This window comes from Camelus bactrianus, chromosome 8 (genome assembly GCF_048773025.1).
Source record: "Camelus bactrianus isolate YW-2024 breed Bactrian camel chromosome 8, ASM4877302v1, whole genome shotgun sequence".
NCBI lineage: Eukaryota > Metazoa > Chordata > Mammalia > Artiodactyla > Camelidae > Camelus > Camelus bactrianus.
The window spans coordinates 71375200-71394296 of NC_133546.1; the positions used below are offsets into that span (position 1 = coordinate 71375200).

Sequence of the window (19097 nt, forward strand, 5' to 3'; positions counted from 1 at the left end):
TCTTTATACATGAGAATTGCATTGCATTGGTTCTGAGCAATACAATAGTCCATGCAATACTCCATCTACAAATAGAATGCATATGATTACTCGGGATAGTTTTTTGTTTTTTTCTTTCAAGTAAAAATTAATACCTTCAAACAAGGGATGAAATCATCAAAAATGGATGGAGGGGAGGATCAAAAAATAGAGGACTATAACAATTTCTAGATTTCAACTTATAGTTTTTATGTCAAATATTCAAATAGCATGCAAATTTTTCCCAATACATTCTAACCTCAATTGCTACTAGTAAAAATTCTTCATGTCAACATGTCATTTTAAAGACACAGAATAGGAAAGAAAATAATAGTATAGCCAGAGTGATAGACATTTCTTGCCAAAATATGAATAATTCCAACTTCCATCTTTCAGCTCTATTGGAGTGTGAGGCTTACTCAGTTTTGTTGTTTTGTGCTTGCTATGTATTTTATATAGTATTGTCAGTTAAGTAGGTTAAATAAATTCAACTCCCCATATCTTGAAGCCTGAGTAAAAAGCATTTTAAAAAATTCAGTTGGAAAGAACAAAGTCTCCTTAGTCAGTCAAGAGCTATGTCTTTTGAGGAAGTGCTTTTCTAAACTTAAGAAACAGTGTGGTAATCATGCCTACCATTTAGTTTGAAATCTTGTTGGGAATGAATGTATTCATATAAAGATATTGCAAATTTTATTCTTCACAAATTGACTGACATTTACTTAAAGTCACTTGGAAGTAAATAAAACTGCTTACTTTCTAGCTTCTCATTTTACTCCACTTCTATATAGCAATGACTTTTTATATTTATTTTCAGGATTAATTCTAATTTTATACTGCACACACTTGCTCTTTTTTTTTCCTGCTCAACAGACCTCTGTGTTTCTATTTGAAACACCAACAAGGTAAAATCAAAATCAAATTTAATTTCATATTCTTTATATTTTCAGCATTTAGAAAGATTTTTTAAATAGATTTTATGATTTACTCTCTTAGCAACATGAATTTCATATAAAACAAAGAGTGCTATTAATTACATTTATCATGTTATACATTATACTTTAATATTTACTTGTCTTATAACTAAAAGTTTGTACCTTTTGACTGTCTTCATTCAATTCCCCCTTCCTCCACCCCCTGCCTCTGATAATCACAAATCTGATCTCTTTTTCTATGTTTCTTTCCTTCTTTCTTTCTTTTGGAAGTATAATTGACCTACAACACTATGTTAATTTCTGGTATGCAATATAGTGATTCGATATTTCTATACATTTCAAAATGATCACCATTCACCACAATAATTCTAGTTACTATCTGTCACCATACAAAGATATTACACTGTTATTGGCTACATTCTCCATACTCATCTATTTTGTACTAGAAGTTTCTACCTCTTAATCTCCCTCACCAATTTCGCTCATCTGCCTACCAACCTCCTTGTTGGCAACCACCTGCTTACTCCCTGTGTCATCTATGACTATTTCTGCTGTGTTATGTTTGTTCATTTGTTTTGTTTTTTTAAATCCACATAAATGTGAACTCATATAGTACCTGTCTTTTTCTATTGGACTTATTAAATTAACATAAATCTTCTAGGCTCACCCTTCTGTTGAAAATGGCAAGATTTCATTCATTTTATGGCTGAGTAATATTCCATTGTGTATGTATATGTGTGTGTGTGTGTATATATATATATATATATATATATATATATTCACCAAATCTTCTTATCCATTAATATATTAATAGGCAGTCAGGTGGATTCTATGGCTTGGCTATTGTAAATAATTGTGCAACAAACAAGGGATGCATGTATCTTTTTGAATTAGAGTTTTCATTTTTTTCAGATAAATACTCAAGAGTGGAATTGCTAGATCATATGACAGTTCTATTTTTAATTTTTGAGGAATATCTGTCCTATTTTCCATAGTGGTTGCACCAATTACATTCCCACCAACAGTGTATGAGGGTTTCCTTTTAACCACATCCTTGCCAACATTTGTTATTTTTGTCTTTTTGATAATAATTCTGATAGGTGTGAGATGATAGTGCATTCTTTTTTTTGGGGGGAGGAAAATATTTGCAAATCATATATTTACTAAGGGTCTGATATCCAGAATATATATATTTAAAAAACCTTACTACTCAACAATAAAAAGATAAACAACCAAATTAAAAAGAAGCAAAATATTTGAATAGACATTTCTCTAAAGAAGTTATATAGATGGTCAATAGCACATGAAAAGGTCCTGACATCTTTAGTCATTAGGAAAATGCAAAAGAAAACCATTATGAAATATCACTTTATTCTCATAGGATAGATAAAATTAAAAAGGATAATATGAAGTGTTGAAAAGATGTGAGAAAGTTGGAGCTCTTAGACGTGGCTGGATGGAATGCAAAGTGATGAAGCCCCCTTTTTAACGTGTTTGTAGTTCTTCAAGATGTTCAACATAGAGTGACCATATGGCTCAGCAATTTCAATCCTGGGCATACACTCAAGATAAATGAAAACACACAGCTATATTTGTACATACAGAAACTTGTGCTTGACTATTCATAGCAGCACTACTCACAAAAGCCAAAATGCAGAAAAAACCCAAATGTCCATCACCAGATGAATGGGGAAGTAAAATGTATATCCATACAATGGAATTATTGGCAGCAAAAAGGAATAAAGTACCAATATCTGTTATGACACAGATGAACCTTAAAAACATTATGTTGAGTGAAGAAATCTGTCATAATAGCCCATGTATTATTCTATTTATATGAAACATCCAGGCAAGCCAATACACAGAGTGCTTGCCAGAGACTGAAAGGAGGGAAAAATGGGAAGTGATTGCTGTGAGTGTTAGATTTCTTTTCGTGGTGATGAAAATGTTCTAAAATGAAGTACTAATGACAATTGTACAACTCTGTGGATATCTTAAAAACCACTGAATTATATGCTTTAGAAGGGTGAATTTTATGTATTTATTATACCTCAATAAACCTGTTATTAAAAAATTCAGTGTGCCATTTGCTTCCTTCTGGGACCCTGACAGCTGAAGTTTGAAATAATAGATACCTCAGCCCACTTTATTTTAAAATCAGTTTCACCCACAGGAGTTGGTCCTGAACGTGACATCATATCATCATGAAAGAAAAAAGGTGTAAGGGTAAACTCTAATTTCTCAACTGTGCTATACAAGACACAGTTTAATTTATTAATTTAGAATTTGTTAAAAATATTTTTAATTTTGTATTGAAATATAGTTGATTTACATATTATGTTAGTTTCAAGTGTACAACATAGTGATTCAATATTTTTATATATTATACTCTGTTTAAATTTATTGCAAAATATGACTACACTTTCTTATGCTGTACAGTATATCCTTGTGGCTTATTTTTTAATTTCAGAGCTATTTATTCATTTACTTATTTTTAGTTGAAGTATAGTCAGTTTACAATGCTGTGTCAATCACTTTCTGATCTTGATTTGAATTCCCTTATGTTCCCTGATATTGAGCATCTTTTCATGCCTGTTGGCCATGTAGATACCATCTTTACCAAAATGTCTATTCAGATCCTCTGCCCACTTTTTCATTGGGTTATTTGTTCTCTGGATGTTGAGTTGTATGTGTACTTTTTCTGTTTTGAATAGTAACCCATTATCATTATAATGTAATATTAACTCTTATATTGTTTGCAAATATTCTTTCCCATTTAGTAGTTGCCTTCTTGTCTTGCTGATAGCTTCCTTCACTGTGCAAAAGCTTTTTAGTTTGATGTAGTCCTATTAGTTTATTTTTATTTTTGTTGCCCTTACCTAAGGAGACAATTCTAAAAAAAAATATTGAGATTGATATCAATATCAAGAGTGTACTGCCTATGTTTTCTTCTAAAGCTTTTCTTCTAGAAGGGCCATCTTGCCCACCCCCCACCCTCCCATTTTCATACTCTTGAAATAAATTTTTTCATGATTCTGAAAATTAATCCTAGTAAAAAGTAAATTTAGTTATATGTGTATCAGTCTTATTTGAAACATTATAGAAGGTCCATCAAATATATCACAGTTTCCTCAATTCATGTGAACTTATTTCTAAGAACTTCTTTTATTCTGATCTCAGTTCTATTGGAATACAATGATGTTTACTGGGAAAAATGTTAATATTGAGTCCATCAATGTATAAACTACATAATTCAATGGAAGTGAAATATAATCCTAATGCATAAACTTCTCATGGATACAGTATTTACAATATTAGCTTTAAAAAGTTAAAAGTTGTTTCACTCATCTCTCCTCTGTTTCCTTAAAAGAACATTTTACTGTAAGCAAATGCAAGGGTAGTATCCAAAATATATGCTTAATTGAGATTCCCAGTATCCTTAGTTTGTCCAAGAAAACCATTTCACAATACATCTCTGTGGTGGTCAGAATAGTGGCCTCCAAATATGTTTGCCTATTCATCCTCAGAACCTGTGAATACACATGAATATATATGGCAAGAAGATTCGAGGTTGCAGATAAAATTTAAGGTCCAATCAGATGACCTTAAAAGAAAGGTATTATCCTGGATTATCTGGGTATGTCAGTGTAATCACAAGGTTCCTTAAAAGTGGGAGAAGGAGTCAGAAGAGGCAGTCAGAGCGATGCCATGTGTGAACTTAAACCACCATCCCTGGCTTTAAGAATAAAGGAAGAAGACCAAGTATCAAATAATTTGAATGGCCTCTAGAAATTCGAAAGATGAAGAAAGTGGATTTTCTCTAAGAGCCTCCAGAAAAATGCAGCCCTGCCAACATTTTGATTAGCCTATTGATGCTCTTTTCTTACTTCCGATCTATAGGACAGTAAGATAATAAATTTGTGTTTGTTTTAAATCACTAAATTTGTGACAATTTGCAACAGCAACCATAGAAAACCAATAGTTTCTGTGTTGCAACTGTCTTAATTATGCAGTCAGTAAAATTTTCAAAATTTTATTTGTAATGCACACCTCCTAGAAAGTTGTTAGAATAATAGACAGCATCTGCCTAGGGAAAAGGTGAAAAAATTAATGTATACCCATGTTTACTAATTAATTAACTTCTATTTTGTAAGCCATAGAAATCACAATTCTCAGATCATTATATCAGTAGAAAAAGAATGCTTCTGGATTCTTATAATCTCTATTTAGATTTAGGGTCCTGCAGTACACTGTGACTTCATTTAGACTATTTGTGAACTTAACATATGTTATTTAATAAAACTGAATGGTTGTTAGCATGTTATAACAGTAGAATATGAAAAGAATAAGCAGCTTAACAGCCCAACTCTTTTTTGTAGGAAAGAATATGATATATATGGTTTAATATATTTTATAATATTAATTATAATAATTTATAATATATTTGGAACTGGAGTTGAAATATACAAATCTAAATAATTGTCACAATAAGAAATATTCCTGATTCAAGATAGGCTTGACCTTTGTAAGTCAAACTAGAATACTGTTAACTATTTTGAACAAAAATTTTATACTTCTTGGCTGTCAATTCACAGATGTATGTCACTTGCTCCTCTCCTTTGTCAGAAGAAATGAGTGGCCACAGCAGGTGCCTCGCTCTACAGAACATACTCATAAGATTCTCAACATCAGTGCTACTGAATGTTTCCCTGCAGCCACAGTTTGATATTAATGAAAAAGATTAGCTCATTAAAGCACATAAGAGTGTAAAATAAAGCAAAGTCAGCACAAATAAAATTCATTAATTATGTCTAAGCTATTGAACCTTTTCTTTTATGTTAAAGAAGCTTAAAAATGACAGGTGCGTATACTAGAAATGACGGAGTGCCTACTTACAGCTGGTTATGCTCCTTCCTGTATCACAGTTGGTTTGTTATCATTATCTAATGTTTGTAAAGTGCTCTGAAGTCGAAATCACTCCCTAGGTGCTGAGTCGGACCAATATGCCTGAATAAATCCGATGATGAAAAACATGTGGTATCATTTCCATACCTCTTCAAAAGAAATTGAATGTTTACCATTCAAGAAAACAAAACAAAGCAAAACAAGCAAACAAACAAAATGAAAAAAAAAAAAGTTCAAAGTAAGTTGTGGACCAATTTAGAATGAAACAGAACCCTGTTCTCCCTCCGTTCAGGCCAGAGACAGAAGATCCTGCTGTGCTGGAACACAAGGACCAGACACACTGGGACACCTGCCGGCAGAGGCCACAGTTCCTGCAGCCAAGAGACACTGGTGAATGGGACAGCTGTGGGCACTTGGGGTTTCATATAAAGACAGTTCATGGTATCTTTGCATGAAAGTGATGACTAGCGACCACGCCAGTGTCGTTCTGATGTGGTGGCAAGTTTACTTGAGGGCATCTTACCAAATGTGAATGTGATGGTGAATAAGGTTCTGCCTATGGTAACAAAAGAACTGTGTGGGGGACGTCTATGTATAGATGGATTGCACTATTGGTGCCAACCTTGGCTAGATAATATTCTTTAGTGTGTTGTAGGATCTTTGACCAAAGTTCCAGCTTAGGAGAAGATGGCAGATGGATCTGGAAGGATCATTTGTACATAATATAAATCAGGGACCATAATATCCAAAACAGTAGAAAAGATGGGAATGAAACTAAATGAGATGAGTAATAATCCACTAAACATAGTGGCCTTTATTCCATAGCTACCTGTATTTATTAGGGCCTATGATGACTTTTGTTGCCATTATATACTTACACATTTGTGAGTCTCTCTCTATGTATATATATATATATATATACAAATATATAATATACAATATATAATTATATGTTACATTACATGTAAAGTATATATTCAATATAATCTAGGCTATATGCATTATTATATTATTATTCATTATTGTCATGCATACTTCCTTTGGTTTTAAAAATAAGTTAAAATTAAAACATTTTCATGGGCTTTTAAAATTATCGTGGGTGAGCCTTAGGCTCTGTGCTTACTGTGTCTGATGGAAAAGTTGTCCCTGGTGCTTATAACAATGTTAACATCAACAATTCTGTGTTCATTCAGATTTTTCCAATTCTATATTTCAAATTAACCTTGGTAAGAATATAGGCAAACGGATTAATTAAAATTCATAGTGTAAATAGGCTCCGAATAAATTATTTATGTATATATGATGAAGCACTAAAATACTTATTAAAGTTATCAAACCTGCTTCCCTCTTTTTATCCAGTGTTCAAAAATATATTGAGAATAACAATGTGTATTTTATGAAAATATTCTACAATCTGCATGTATCATCTCTCAAGCAAGTAAGTGACGTTGGAAATGACTACATTAGTCAAGACGAGGTGTGCACAACATATATGGGCAAAATTATTACTCACAGAAAACCTCTAAAAGGTCCCACATCACTAGGAGCTAAAAGGATGGGAAATGACAGCTCATATGTGATCTGAAGCATAATGACAGTGATGGAAATAACTTGGGAACATTGAACTCATTACATTTCTGCTTTAGTAAAATTCTTTATCAACGGGATATGCTATAGGTAAGTTAGTTAAGCCAGAAACCCCTGGAATCTAGTCTTTTTTCTGAGACAAAGCAATATACTTAGTATTTTTCTCTAGACAAAATGTTCATTTAAAAAGATCTGTAGTTTTGGATTCTTACAATTCAGCCTGACTTTTTCTGAATTAAAATGAAAATGTGAATTTCTGTTAAATGTATATGTTTAAGTTTGACAAAATAACACTTACTTTCTAGGAAAATTTTAAAATGTGATAAGCATATCAAAAAGGTCAAATACTGTTTGATATAATAAATACTGGTTTTGTTGTGGTGAGAGTACACAAAATGAGATGGGTATTTTAGATCACAGTAACCTCCGCTTCTACAAACAGATAAGTAACTATTATTTGATTTTCAGCATACTGTCTTTCTTTCAAGGAGCTTAAGGAAATGTATTCACATATAACCTATGTAAAATAGGAACAATTTATGTTCTTTCAACTGTGAACCCCAATCACCATAGGCATTTGCAAGTTTACATGAGATGGAAAACAATTTCAAGGCAATCAACTAAACCACAATGAAAATTACACACGCATCACAGCACTGGGAGAGGGATAAAAATGTGACTTGCCAAAAGAGAATCACTCTGTACATCACTCTGGCTGACTGGTGCTGGGGCCCTGAACCACACAGATCTGTCTGTAGGCAAATGACAGTGTAGATTGATTTGATAATTCAGCCTTCAATAGGAAATGCATGTGTCCAGGGACGCAGTGCTATAAAGAAAGGTTCTGAGTCTGGGAAATAGGTCACCTGCATGCTGCTTTGTGCCAGATCATAACTGCTAACTTGACATAATTTGGCCTGTTTTCAACAGTTGATTTAATGGTAACAGAAATTATATTCTTGTGTATCTTTTTTTCCCAAATGTAGAAGAAACATCTACCATAGCAAACACTATGTAAATATTATGTAAATGGAGCACAGATGTGGGAGCATTAATCCTGCCCAAGAATGTCAGTAAAGGATGAAGCATCTGAGCTGTAACTTGAAGTGAAAATAGGAGTTTCTAAGGAAGGCAAAGCAGAGGGATGGTAAACTGAGTAACAGGAGCAAAGTATGAACAAAAGCAAGTGAAAGTGAAAATAAACTGACTTCTGCATTATAGATAGTCATTGGAAAGGCAAAAATGTTGCATGAAAAAGTATGTGGAGATGAGATTGAAGCATTAAGTAGGCTAGCTTGTGAAACATATTTGGATTGTGGATAATAAAAATGATATGGAAATAATACAATCATATTTGGGTTTTACAAAGAAAACTTTGTTTCTCCATTTACAATGCAATAAAGTAGAGGAAAAGGCAAGATTTCAAAAAGAGTTGAATGAAATGTCTTAAGACTGTAACAGTAAACACCATGGACTGAGTATTTGTTCCCCACCAAAACAAATTCATATATTGAAATCCTAACACCCAAGGCCTTTGTGAAGTGATTAGACCATGACGGTGGATTTCTCAAAAATGGAATTAGTGCCATTATAATAGGGGTCCCCAGGGAGATGCACAGCCCTTCCTTCCCACGAGGAAACAGCCAGAAGGCAGTATGAACCCGAAAGCAGGCTCTTGCAGACACTGAATCTGCTGGCACCTTGATCTTGAACTTCCTAGTCCCTACAATCGTGAAAAATAAATATCTGTTATTTATGAGCCACTCAGTCCATGGTATTTTGTTATAACAGCCCAAATGGACTACGGCAGAGAGACTGAACAGAACAGGACAGAATTGCTAGAAAGTCCACAAAACTAGAATGACCACAATAACGTGATTTCTTTTTATGAATGTTTTAGGTGAAGGAGAGAGAAGTATCCAAGATGATTCTGAGTCTCTCCTCTTGTGTGGCTGAGTGAATAGTGGTGTTTCTTAACTGAAGAAGGAAAGTCAGTTTGATGAGGGGTTAGTGGTATTGCAGGGAGAATTCAATATTTGGAAAACCAGTAAGCAGATAGGAACACGGCAGGTTAATAAGGAGTAAAATCAAAGGTTACGTCAGATAACTGAACGTCATTAGCAAATCCCAGGAAGTGACAATTGCTGGACTCAAAGAAGTCACCGTGAATATACTAAATTGAGAAGGGACCCAAGCATAAACTCTGGGCAGCCTGGAGTTTCTAGGGATGGGCAGAGGAAGCTGGAGTGAACCAAAGAGAAGGGCTTGTCAGAGACACCAGGGAGAAAAGACAAGGCCAGCCAAGAGGAGAGGGGATGAAAACAGAAAGAGCTAGGAACTGACCACAGAGTAAAGCTCCTGTGAGTAAATTTACTAGATTTATTTTTCTTTTCTCATTTTAATATATTTTCATTTGAGAATGTCCATTTATCCCTGTGTTCTTGCTTTTGCTATAACTCCATGCGTATTTTTCAAAATCCTGAAAAAGTCAATCTCCTTTCTATTCTTATTGCATGTAAAATAAAACTCCAATAGTAATAAAATCAATGAAACCACATAAAAGAAAAATAAAATAGAACTCTAAATAGAATAGAATAAAAACACCTATAATTTATTTTTTATGATACTGAGAAAAAATATATATATCCCAAAGGCTTCATTTCATAATTTTAATGTTCAAATGATACTTTTTAACCTTCTCTAGGGTTTCCACATATAAGTTAGACATTAAAATATAGTGATGGTTTATTTGGAGAGTAGTATTATATGTAGGGTAATTCAGTCATTTCTACATATTTATTGATCAGGGATGGTTTACTATAAAAGAAAAAAGGCAACCTGAACCTAGAGAAAATTCTCCATTTACTGGGAATCGGCTAATTATAGTACATGACTAGGTGGTCTATTGCTAAGAGCATTACACGTAAATATCTGGAGTTTTCTGGAAAGGAAAAAAATACTGCAATAGGCTACAGGGAGGAAAACTTTATGTAACATGTAAATTTGAAGGCGTTGAATTTTTGTGTTTGTCTGTTGAAATAGACTAAGCTAAAGAAATGGAGTAAATGATTATGTTGGTTAGATTCCTAACTTTTAAATAACTGATTGATGCTGTTCCCAGGCCCTGGGTGAGTAATTAGCGATCCTTCTGCAGTGAGAAACAAACAAAAAAAATATGACTACATAATCATGAATTTGTGTAACTTCCCATGGTGCAGATAAATGATTCATAACATCCCAGAAAAGTAGGACTTAAAAGTAAAACATGAACCCCAATAGGTTGGGGGTATTTACAAATAAGATAATGATCCACAATTCGGTTTGTTATTTCAGTGCTTCACTGGAGGGTATAAGGGCTTCTGAAATGGCGTCTTGCCTTTTTTTCCATAGGCACCTGGTTTAATGTCAGATTGCATTTTCATCTGTAAAATAGGAATGATAATTTTGATATTTTCACAAGACTTTTGTAGGAAATAAATCAGAGTAACATGAAAGCTGTCATAAACAGCAAAGCACAATAGCTAGAGAGTTTTTTAATGTTTACTTCCTTTGTTCCAGATATTATTTGACTCCCAGTAAATAGAGCTAAGCCTAATACTCAGAAGCATCTCAAAATTTCACTGTGTCTTAAAAAGGTGGAATATATGAAACTGAAACAGACACTGGTACTTCCTCTATTATTTATGTTTTGTTCATACCATCCGTCTCCCCTTCTGCATAACAGCCACCACCCCACCCCAACCCCGCTGCTTTTCTAATACAAGAGAAAGGTACAGGTGAGCACAGAAAAATTCTCATTTATTTTATATCCATAAGTCCTCAGCTTAATTTTCTGGCCCAATTCAATGCTATGTATTCATTCATCCAAGATATTAATCTACTTAATTTCCATTAAATGTCAGGCACTATTATTGGCACTGGGGATGCAACAGTGATTGGATAGGAACAGTTCCAAATCCTAATGGAGTATACATGCTAGTGGGGATACCAGGGAATCCCCAAAGCACAACGTATGCTACATCCTGGTCAGGTATGTGCAAGGAAGTGTTCAGAGGTTCACAGACACTTGGTCAGGGATCACCTCTCTGGGGATGTAGTAACTTGAGCAGAGACCCGAAAAAAGCTGAAGGAAGCAGCCATTTGAAGATGTAGGGAAACTGCATCCCAGACAGAGGGACCAGTATATGCAACACCCCTCAGGCATGAAATGGAGTGTTTAATCTGAGGAAAAGCAAGAAAGTCCGTAAGATCTGAGTAAGACGAGCAGAAGAATGGTAGAAGAGAAGTGAGTGAGGAACGTGGACCATTGTGGACCTTAGTATAGATGTTGAATTTGAGAGACCAAATGCTAAATGAATAGAAGGAAGAAAGAAAGTAATGGCTGCTGAGAAGAAAAATCAAATTGAGTAAGAGGGGTTACCAAACAATAAATGTCCCCAACATGAGACCATAAACAGAAGCATGGGCTTGAATTCTTAAACTGTGTAAGTGCTTTAGAACTGACAAATCACATAATTGCATGCATAATCTCTTGCCTGGTCTCATGATAGATTCATCAATACATAGTTTCAGTCTGGGTCTTTGTGGAACAGCGTGTTTGGACTGATTATGTGCAAACCTACCCAATGGAATCCAATTTGTCTCTTCTCCTTTTGGGATTTGAAATAATGAGAGAATACGGGGAAGCCTGCATAGTCACTAAATTATCTCCCTACTTACCTTTGTCGACATAATCATATCTGGTGTAACTGGTCCTGTTTAATAATCCCATTTAATAATTCCACTTAAAATCTTGAGGATAATTTTCAAATAGTATAAAATAAAGAGAAACTGCATTACTAAGCACACTGGAGGATACGCTCACATTATAAAATCAATTGGCATGATCTCAAATGCAGGGACATGGGAAGGAGGAGGCAGCTTTGTAAGTGTATGGCCACAAAGAGAAAATAAATGACTGTTTGATAGAAGAAAACACATGAGAGGAAGCAAGAATAAAAAGATAACAGTGGATACAGATTTAAATGTAACTCTGACAGTTGTGAAAATGAAAAATGAGTCATAGCATGAAGAATATAGATTTTGCCAGATAATATTCTAACATATTTCAAAGAGCTTTTGAATTTATCAAGGGAAGGCTTTAAGTATAAATTTTTGAAAGAAATAGTTTGTTCTTCTGGATCACAATGGTATCTAGCCCTCCATGTAGTCTCTCCCATGTTCTACTAATTTGCCTATAAAGGCAAAAACACATACACACGTACAACAAAGGATACAGAGTGCCTGGAACCTGAGAGATAACTATATTAATCAGTGTCTGGTTAGAAATACAGAAACGACATTAGGTAATTCTAAGTGAATTTAACTTGGGGAACTGACTGCACAGATAGTAGAGGGATCAATGAATAATAATGGAACTTAATACCTTCAAGAATATTCCTTTTCCTAAGGATGGGGAACCAGGAGTGATTAAGAATCTCAAAGCATAAGAGTAAGTAGTCAGACCCCCCGGGAGATGGCGTGTGTAGCTACTGCTGTTACCTTCAAGTACTCTTCCTATTTTCAGATACAAATAGGAAGGCAGGTGGTAAAGAAATCTGAAAAATGCAGTTTGCAGAGCCCCAAAACTACTATTCCAGAGAAATGTCTAGAAAGCTGACTTTTTATCTGAGAAGTAACAGATAAAAAATTGGAAAATAATCTATTGGCATAACCTAAGATACATCTTTAAGGGAACAAAATTGTTAGAAACTGTAGGTTTTAATTTATGAATAAGAACAATAAAATATATGTCCTGTCTGTCCCAGTATGCCTAGTTACAAGACATTTATAGACAGACAAGACTATCTTTATACATTTTATAACTTTAATTCTCACCAAAATGTTCTTACATTTAACCATATCCATCTAGGTATGTAAAATACCAGGGATCAGAGGGACAAGAAAAAAAGAGTATGGTTTGCTGTTAAGAACTGTGTCCTGGAAAACACAGACATGAATGTCTGTTAGAAAAGCAGACAAGAATAGCCTCAATAGCAATTCAAACTCAAGGTTGTGATCATTTTTTTCTGTTTTTTTCTAAATTTAATTTTATTGAGTTATAGTCAGTTTAAAATGTTGTGTCAATTTCCAGTGTAGAGCTCAATTTTTCAGTTACATAGGAACATTACATACATTCATTGTCACATACTTTTTCACCATGAGCTACCACAAGATCTTGTATACATTTCCCTGTGCTATACAGTATAATCTTGTCTATCTATTCTGCACATGCCTGTCAGTATCTACAATTTTTGAACTCCCAGTCTGTCCCTTCCCACCCTCCTCCCCCCTGGCAACCACAAGTTTGTATTCTATGTCTATGAGTCAGTTTCTGTTTTGTATTTATGTTCATTTGTCTTTTTCCTTTCTCTCTCTTTTTTTTTTTTATTTTAATCAAAAAATTTTTTTATTAGATTCCACATATGAGCTCTCTCATATGCTTTTTTTCTTTCTCTTTCTGGCTTACTTCTTGTGTGACACAAAACCATAGAGCCTGGAAGAAGATAGGTCCTGCTCCATATACTGGAACTACACTTAGGTGAATGCTTGGCTTGCCAGAAACCCGGACTAGGAGCACAGAATGTTCATTCACCCTCTCATCTGCATGACAAGAGGCCCAGTCATCACTCAGTGAAAACTCAGAGTAGGTTAAAATATCATCCACAAGTGCAGTCTTTGGCTAAAGTCAAGCCATAATGGATCCTGGTGCCTAATTTATGGACAAGTAGTAAATCAAACACCATGTTTATTAAGAAGCAAGGAAAAGGTAACCTGGTCATGATGACTCACAGAGGGAAAATTTTCCATGACAGATGAAGAATAAAAATATCAACAAACATTTGGGATGAAACATGCAAAGAGAGAAAGGTTGCAGATGAAGTTACATTATAATGCCATTAAAATGGAGATGGGCTATTTTAAGAAGCATGTGGATAATTTGAGCAGTATAAGATTCAGCTTAAATGGTGTGTGACAGGACGACAATTGGAAAAGAAGGAACGTTGGTGTAGAAGGCAAGAATCACAGGTGTTTTTCAGGAATAAGCACAAATAATTGACAGGAAAGAAATGTTTAAATAACACTTTTCTTTAAGAAGAAAATAGAAGGCCCCAGGGGTCTATATAATCCAATTCAAATTTTTATTTACAGCTAAAGAAATCTTGGAACCTTTTGGCCTACTCTTTTTGTATTTTATGAACTTTCTTATGGAATCGTCCCTGATCACATTTGACTATTTAAATTTTAAGTAACTATAATTAAATAAAGTTAAAAGTTCACTTCTTCAGTCTGGGTAGCCAAGACTGCTCCAAGTGCTCAATAATCACCTGTGGGTAGTGAGCACTGAATTGTACAGCATAGATGCAGAGCAATGCCAAAAGTTCTATTTGCCAGTGTTGTTCCAGAAAATCACTGTTAGGTAATCTAAGATAGAATTACATATCAAGCATTGTTTTATGTATGTGTATGTGTATATATACACATGTGTACATATGTATGTGTATGTGTATATATATATATATATATAGTAAAATGCTCACAATTCTTAAACTAGGGATAAGAGGCCAAGATGATATGTTTAATATTTTAGCTTATATTTCCATATTTATGTCTAAGACTATACAGCCAATTATTGTGAGATTTGTATAAAATGAGTGAGTAAAACAATTTTATACAAATGGAGTGTGTGTATCTCTTCACATATATCCATACACTGAAAGGTCATAATATGCGAATATCACTCATAAATGCATATTTTCCTAGTAGCAATGTAAACATTGTATCACAAAATATTAATTTGCATTAATGTATAAAAATGCTGCAAAAGAATTGTATAAACTGTATTACCACTATATAAAATCAATATAGACAAATGTATTAAACATATCAAAGAGATAGGTCAATATAAATAACACTGTGTGAGTTTCAAACACTGTAATATTAATATGACTTTGTTACAGTGGTGAAGGCACTCTTTCATATTAGATTATTTTGAGTGAAAAACAAGGCATAGTTTTAGAAGTGAAATAAGTACATGGTATGAACCTGCTTTATAAAATTCAACATAGATAAATAATCAAAACCTTTAAAACTATTACATGATCAGTACTCAATAATATCTAGTGTATAGATAAAACAAAAACATATTCTCTTAAACTGTAATACTTTTTGGCTCTAAAATAATCTATAATCCTAACATGTATATTAATTATGAATATCAAATGTATTTTTGAGAATTTATTTTTGGTGACATTTTTACAGCCTATATATTCTGGCAAGTAAGGATCAAGATCATTTTCTAATTTGTCTAAGATGAAACATATGTATCTCAAAATTAGTGAAATCCTTATCTGAATAAAAGTTACATTTACATGTGAATGGCTGGATCACATTAATCAGTCAATCAACCAATCAGTCTAGAATTTATTGAGCAAATGACCCTCAGCAATGATGCTTACTACTTATGGTCCATTAAGCAGGACCAGGTGAGGAAGGCAATCAAAATGTCTTAATATTGCATCTAATTAGAAGAATGCTGAATGATCTTGGGTCCATCTTCAGCAATATATTAAGCTCCTGAGAAATAAATAAATCTTATGGGATTGTCGGCTAGAATCCAACTTAGATGTTTCATTAGAAGCAGACCACTTAATTTACTGATTATTTTTATGTGTATAAATTTAAGACTGTATCAATTGTAAACAATTATTCAAATCTAATATCTATGCTTATTTCATTCCATGAAGACAGGGATATTATAGATAGCAAAGCCTCTTTCAAAGAAAAGTGGTACATCTAAAATGCTGAAAATTGTATTATCACTTTTAGCAATGCATTAAATCTTTCAGTGTAAAAATTGCCAAGCATAATATGAGAGTGTATATATATGTGTGTGTGTGTGTGTCCTTCATGTATTTAAAATCATGAATTAATACTAAAGGAATTATTTTTAAAATATCAATTTGCCACATCCTCCTCTAGTTGCTCACTTCTAGTGGTGATCAAAGCAGACCTGGGACCAGGTGATGTAATGGACTACAGCAGTAGCAAAGGAAGGGAGCTCCTTTAGTAAGGACAGTCCTAGAAGGCATTTCTGAGGTGATAGTTCTGTTAACATGTAAGTAACTGATGAGCAAGAAAAGTCATGGAAATGGTCACGTGAAAAGCCTTCTAGGTCAGAAGAATGAGGAAGGCAAAAAATCTTCATGTCCAAGGGAGTGAAGGGCAGACAGAGAAACAGACCAGAGCTGGGAAGGTAAGCCAAGGGAAGAACACATAGACTTTCCTGGGCCGTGAGCTGTCATCTAGATGCCTTTCTAAGGATGCTGAGATAGCACTAGATTAATAACATTATCTGATTTAAATGTATTCCAAACCTACTCTGACTCCTATGTGAAGGATGGATAGTAGGGGAAAGACTGAAAACATGGAGATTAACTATGAGATATTTTTCATTGTCTCAGTTGAGAGATGTTAGTAACCTCAACAGTGGAAGGGACAGCTAAATTGGAGACTAAAGAAGAACATGGGCATAAAGTTTAAAGTAGAATAAGCTGGGTTTGCTGGGTTTGTGTGTAGAGTGGAGTGAGTGGACAGCATCAAAGAAATTCCTTTATTTTTTCCTTCAGTTTTTGGGTGGAATCAATATAAACTTACTATCAGAAGGGACATGAACAGAAGTAGGTATAAAGGATAGTGGTGGCATATTTGTGGCATCGAGTGTCTAACTGATCTGATAAACTTATACTGTTCGAGGTATCAAACGAAGTGTGAGATTGGGCCTTAAAGAAATCAATGGTAGAAACATTAATTTTTAATTATTGACATGTAGATAATATGAGACATTTGATACTCACAATTCTCCTCTCCTGCCCTGATTCTCTCATATATTTCACTGAAGTAAGTGTATAACTTTGAAATATATGATTTTGGGTTTGGGCATTCGACTGGCTTTACCAAGCAAAATATGGATGGAAGAGACAGTGTACCAGTCCTGAGCCTAGGTCTTAAGAAGCTTCAAGTTTTTCCACCTAACTTTTTGTGCTTCTATCACTGGCCATGAGAAGATGTCTGGGTATTGATTGGTTCTGAAGTGAAAGATACATGGGATAATCTTGAAACTAACCCTTAGACTGAAGGCATAACCACCCCAGTCATTCTGGACATCTGTGAGCAAGACAAATAAAAGGATATAGTTCTAGGTCATAGAGTTTCAAGGATTGTGGTTTTACAGTAATATATCATTAAAACAGATGGCATATAAACTGGAAATTCAAATAAGATCTTCTAGGTTGAGTTTAAAAGGAAAATAGAACAAGAATCAAAATGAGGACAATTCATCTTTTTGAGGTCTGGGAGAAGAGAAGGAACTAGCTGATTTTTTTTTTTTTTAAGAAGCGTCAGGGCTGTAAAAATATGCCTTGATAAAAATCAAGATAATCTTTTTTCCAAGAAGTAAAGTAGGACTCTTATGTAGAATGCCAGTTAGCAGTAGAGAAATAGGAGGACAGAGAAGAGTTCATCTCTTGATTATGATCTCAGCAAATCTTAATTTACACAGAAGATAGATGTCCAACTTTGCACAAATTAAAGCATATAAAATATTCTAGGAGATTCATAATCTTCAAGTAAATTAGTGTGATATTTATTAAGAAATAATAAAGCTCTATGGAGTATATTTATATGTATAAAACTGGAATACACATATAGGAAACATGAGTTCATGAGAATCCATCAGACGTGATGATCCAAAATAAAATGGGATTTCAGTTGTTTGTAGAGGATAAAGAAGCCATGAAGAATATGCCCCAGCTTAAGCTGTATTTGTGAGCAGGACATGGTAGAGGGTTTGCAGGTCTGCTTGGCAGAGGGATGGGGTATTAGCAGCTGATAGAAACTTGATGATTGTACTTTCTTCCACTAAATTTAGAGAAATTTTTTTTTCAAAATAAGAAATCTGGATTTTAACAGATACTTTTTAAGTTTTCTGTGAGGTTTTCGGTGCATGGTGGAAAGAAAGTGCTTTTATTTTAAAAGAGTCGCAGAAATCCAGGATTAGAATCTAGCAAAACATTCCTCCATTATTCATTAAGCACATTTATCAAGCAGCTACCACATACTACCAGGCACTCTCCTAGGCAGTGGGGGCAAAATTGCAAACATACATGAATTCAACATTTGACACCAATTAATCAAGCTAAAAATAAGAATAAGATGAAAATACAATGATGGTGGATGAAATCATATTTAAGTAGTTTGAAAAGTATGAGATAGGCAAAGAAAGAAGACAGAAATTTTAGACAGTAATTTGAATGTTTCTCTCCAAGCATGAAAAGATTTATAGGGAGATAATATGGCAAAGGGAATTCTTTGTCTGTTTGCTTGTATTATATAACAGCAGAAAATTTGAGCATGATTAAAAGCTGTTAGAAAGGATCAAATTGTTGGAGAAAAGTTAAACCTATGGAAGAGAAAATGTATTATGAATAAACAAAGTTGCAGAGGAAAAGCAGAATCCAACACCTTCAGGGAGGTGAGACCAATGATAGAGAAGGATGGCCCATGAGTTTGACCAGAGGAGATGTGTAGGAGGGTGCAGATGTAGACATTCTATTC

General features: G+C 34.1%; 1 protein-coding gene across 1 annotated transcript in view; it reads right to left on the reverse strand.

Moving 5' to 3' along the window:
* Window positions 1-19097, reverse strand: part of EYS (eyes shut homolog) — a 1185464-nt gene that overhangs the window by 966208 nt on the left and 200159 nt on the right. The gene's annotated exons all lie outside the window — the stretch shown is intronic.